The 5,298-nt window shown below is 38.5% G+C and overlaps 1 protein-coding gene across 1 annotated transcript in view; it reads right to left on the reverse strand.

Annotated features, from left to right (window-relative positions):
• NT5C2 (5'-nucleotidase, cytosolic II) overlaps positions 1-5,298 on the reverse strand; it is a 307,851-nt gene that overhangs the window by 178,313 nt on the left and 124,240 nt on the right. The gene's annotated exons all lie outside the window — the stretch shown is intronic.

Below are 5,298 nucleotides of genomic sequence, written 5' to 3' on the forward strand. Positions count from 1 at the left end.
TAGAATGATCTCATTTAAGCCTCACAACCCTCGTTAGGTGTAGTATTTGTATACGCATTTGACAAATGAAGGAATAGATCCTTGGAATGACAAGGTTAAAACCCTTGTCTGATGCCACACAGTGAGCAACAGAGCAGGGAGTTGAACCCTGGTCTTCTGACTCTACAATGCTTGCTTTTCTTTCCTTCGTTGTCTTTCTATGTAAAAGAAAGTCCACTCACTTGAGGGAATAAAAATCTTTCTTTTTATCTTCTTTTTCACCCCTTCCTCACCAGGTTTCACTTAAGGTTTCTCTGCCCCAGAAATCCTTAGCAACACCAAGTCTCAAAGGCAAACCGCTACACTTTGCAGACTTCCTGAGCCTACTGCCTTCCTGTATTGCAGTAAGGTGGTGGCAGACCAAAACTGGGCTCTGGGCCCATCCAATCATGAGTCTCCCCTTGCTCCTGCTAAAAGTTATATAGAATTGGGGGCTATTTACCTATTTTTTAAAAAGGAGTTTTAAAAAATAATTTAAAGGACTTCTGTAGCTCAGTATCAAAGAGCCTGGAAATAAGGGAATATTACAGAAGGGACCACTCCTCAAGGGGTAATAAATCCAGGATACTTATAATTCATTCTACTGTACTGGCTAAAGAGGGGGGCAAGATTTGAACAATAGTCTGGAAGCTAGAGTCCAAATTTTACCTCCAGAGATAATGCAAATTACACAAAGTCCTGGGGATGAACTTCTAGAACTTACCTGTGAACATAAGCAGGGAGCCCAGAACCACCATTCATGGATCTAAAGGCAAACATGAGACAGTTTTTGAAATGTATTTAAAATCCATCAGAACTGGAAGCACACTGGTAGTTGCTAGGGCTGGAAAAAAGGGGTATAGGGATGGGGTTTTACTGTGGAATGATGGAAATGTTTTGAAACTAGATAGAGGTGGTAGCTACACAACACTGCGAATGTACTAAATGCCACTGAATTATTCACTTTAAAATGATTAACTTTATGTCATGTAAATTCACCTCAATTTTAAAAATCCATTGATAGACGATTTATGAAACTATCAGAAAAATATAATTATGAAGTCTACCATACCTTCTGCTCCAGCTGAGACCATTATGTACAGCCACCTGGGTCAACCCAGTTAGAAGCAATTCCATTAGGAACACATACGCCAGATCTAATAAGAGTAGTATTGATTTCCAAACAGAGCCTGGAGAAAAAGCCAGAAATCTCCCTGGATGTAAACGAAAGAAAGAATAGCTAGAAATGTTGCTTGCTTATGAGTGGTGATCACTGATTTCCAACTAGTTTTATTTTTATTATTATATCGCCAGAAATCTCTAAGTTGCTTTTAAGCAACATCTAAATCATGAGAATACATTTTGTTTCTTAGAACCAAATAAATTGGCATACCTGAAAGCACAGTACTAATTTAAAATGGAAATAACTGAGGGGAGCTTTGCAGGATCTTAAAACAGAGCTCCTATGTGAAATTTTATTTTTCTTTATAGACAATACATTACTGGCTTTGCTGCATATTCAGATTTAATGTACAGGTTAGATTGATGTCACCCATGCCTTTGCTATTTTCCAATATCTCACATGGCTATGCCATTTGCAAATGGGGTGAGTGCTCATGAATCCAGCCAAACAAAGGACGGTTTTTATTACATTACCAAACCCTGCCACATACACTTAAAGGGAGAAAGGGATGGTTACTATGTAGATCAGAAGGCTTCTCTACTCCTCTGTCCATCTCCTAGAAGATGACTTGGTTGCCCTCATGTTTTATGCTATTTCACAAGCTTACTAGGTGGGGGTGGGGACGAGCTAAGATTTATAAATTCTTTGTTTCAATCCCTTGAAATATACACACACATCCACACACACCAGGATTGTCATAAAACAGTGAGTCACACCACAGATATTTGAAGAATTATGTTTCTACAGTGCTTCAGTGATTCTGAATAAAACAAAATAGAGAAAGCTCAGGCTACAAAGAAAAATGAAGATTGATCTTGGAAGGGTCTCCAGGCTCCCTTCCTCACTGATTAATTACTGTAGATCACCACACGGCTACTCTCTCCCCTGATGAGACAAGTGGTCTCTGTTCTGAGACATTTCATCCCAGTTTTATCACATTCTCCTAGGGGTTAGAGAATGCTCAGCAGAGTGTAACCAAAATCATTAATATGAGGGCTGGAATTTTGGAATACAATCAGTAGCAAGTCTAGTTAATTGCTGATTATTACGCAGGGCAAAAAAAGCATTTTTCCTTAGAAGGGCTTATTAACACAAATTTAACTCAGATTTATCTGCTATGTCATAAGTGTGAATAAACGAAAGGGGTAACTTCCATCTCCCATGATTTCCTGGCATAAGGACTCATACATGACATACAGAATTCTTGATGTCCTTTAGGGCTAGACAATCTTTTATCCTTATCTTAAGCCAGATGTAAGCTCAGCAAAAGGAACTCCTTTCTGGCAACTGAAATTGTCCATGGACTGACCTAGTCTGTGAAGTAGAAACAGCAGAGGTAAGATTAGAATTAAGCTGAAAGCAGAATTCAAGTCCAGCTTCAGAGCCTGTATCCCCACCCCTCGTCCAGTAATTAATAGAAGGAAGTGAATAGAGAAAATATGTAAGAAAGAAAAAAGGGGGAAAAAGATGGTTTAACATCAATCTTTTAATAATAATGGACCTACTTATTCATTAGAAGCTAACTCAGCAAAGTAATCTAAGAAGTAACTATATAGGGACCATATTTGAATTTGAAAATAGACTATATGCCAGCCACTGTTCTGAGTGCCTTAATTCTCATAAGTCTTTGAGTTAGGTACCATGTCCCAGTTTACAGATATGGAAAACTAAAGCTCAGAGAAGTTATATAACATGTTCAAGATCACACAGCTTGAAAATAGCAAAGCTGGAAGTCAAAGCTGTGAGTCTGGCTTCACAATTCATGTCCTTAACCAGTGTGCAATACTGCCTCTGTGTTTTTTTGGGGGTAAAATCTGTTCTGGGCAAATACTGTCTTCTTCATCTTCTGATTTAAAATGTTATTTAACCAGATTTTCTTTTGGGAGAACACTTTCTTAGAAACAGAAGAAAAAAACTTTTCTCACTTAAAAGAAAATAGTATCACAATTATAACCTCTGTAAAACAATAGACACCAACAAACTGAAATCAAAATTCAGTAAAGATCAAATCATAATATCCATTCTATGTAAGTAAATACTTGGCAAGCTTTCAGAAGATCAATATGGCATTTCATTTATTCATGGACTATTAATGTCAATAGATAATAAAATTTAGATTTCATCAGTCCAGTTTTGAAGAGAGGTTAAAAATAAAACTCATGTACACAACAACATATTGAAAAAGGTTAAAAATGAGGACCTACCCTTTGGTCATGATCTGCTGAAGACAGCAAAAATAAACATTCAGAACCAGCATCTGCTTGAATCTTCTCTACTGCTAGGGCTTTCCAAGATAACAAAATACACCACAGAGGTTGCAACTATTAGAACTTGAAAGGGAAAAAAATTTTTAATTAGTCACACATATATCTAATAAGCAATTATGACCCGGTCATCCTACAAGAATATTCATCTAGGATTGAATCACTGAGATTATACTTTGGGTAGACTGAATAGGACAAGTAAACTGGTCAACGGCATTACTTTCAAGAATTCAAAGCCAAAGTTGCTGTAGGAGAGTCACTGTGTGAGTATGTGCAAGGTCTGTGTCAACTTTTGAGTCCAGAGGAGAGATTGTCAGAAACTAGATAAGGATGTATTTCACTCAATCAGGAAGGAAGGGCAATGCAGTGGAAGCAGAGGGGAAGCTCAGTGAAGCCCAAGGTCAGAGGTAATGACGATACCAGAGAGAAAAGATTGGGATGGCATTTAGGGAGGATCTGAGAAACCTGCCAAGCGCACATTCTGCCGAACTACTATTACCACAGCCCAGCCCTCTGGGCATCTTTGCTCAGAGAGAGCTTGAACAAAAACAGAGGGACCTGCAAGATGTACCAACCAAACAAATCTTTCTCTAGCCATTGAAGTTAGGCTCTGGAGTCTGCACTTCATATAGTCTTACTTGTGCAGATTTGGGTATTTAGTTCTGTTTCTGCTTATGTTCCTAGCAAAAATCCCTCTTGAAAAAAATTTGATCTTAACTAAAGTAAATGCATGCTGCTGGTGACGGCAGTAAGACTAACTCAAGGCAAGACAGGGCATTTGTCTGTTCTTGCTTGTGCTTTTTCCCTCATCTAAGTCTTTGACCCTCTGGTTATTTGAAGACAGCTATCATGTATTGCCTCTCACCGCTGTTTTTTCTTCTCCAACATAGAAGCAATTGCTCAATGCTTGCTCTTTTTTTGTTCCTGAGTCTCTCCCTCTGACTGTTCCCTATCCCACTGCCTTCCCATCTGTCAGTATCCTTGAGGTATGCTACCCAGAACTGGATACAAGATGCATTGGAGATTAAAAGTATCAACTCCCTTGATCTAAAACTGTATTTCTGTTGATGTAGCCAAGGTCACATTGGCTTTGGAAGTACAGATTTTTAAACCAGTCAATCAGCATTCTTACTTAGTTTATGCTAAGTAAGTTTATGTAATTTATGCTACAATGTGATTTATGGTGAATGCCTATTTTTGTACACCTGGGGCTCTGGGACATGCCATATCAGTTTGACTACTGGGAGGGTGCTGGGGTATCAATGCTGCATGCCTATGTGACTAACTCCAATAAAAACTCTGGACTCTAGGGCTCAGGTGAGCTTCCCTGGTTGGCAACACTTCACACATGTCACACATCACTGTTGGGAGAATTAAACACTCTCCCTGCATCTGCACTGGGAGAGGACAAATGGCAGCTCGTGCCTGGTTTCTCCTGGACTCTACCCTATACATCTTTTCCCATTGCTGATTTTAATCTGTCTTCTTTCACGGTAATAAACTATAACCAAGAGTATAATAGCTTTCTGGGTCCCATGAGTCCTTCTTGTGAACCATTAAACCTGAGAGTTTGGATCCCCAACACAGATGTTAACATGGGACAAGAATAAAAATAGTAAGTAATTTGTGCAAGAAACATTTAAGAGGCAATGAGCTCCATAGTTGCTATTCTGTCCATTGTCAAATAAAGGCATCTAGTATAACCAGTGAAGGTAAAGATGTTTATAAAATATCTATTCTGATGGCACAGTTTAACTTTGATTTGGCTATGTCGTCTCTTAAAGAGTTTTGGTTATTTTTTAAAATTCCACAATAAACACAAACATTTCAAAA

This window comes from Orcinus orca, chromosome 14 (genome assembly GCF_937001465.1).
Source record: "Orcinus orca chromosome 14, mOrcOrc1.1, whole genome shotgun sequence".
Classification (NCBI taxonomy): domain Eukaryota; kingdom Metazoa; phylum Chordata; class Mammalia; order Artiodactyla; family Delphinidae; genus Orcinus; species Orcinus orca.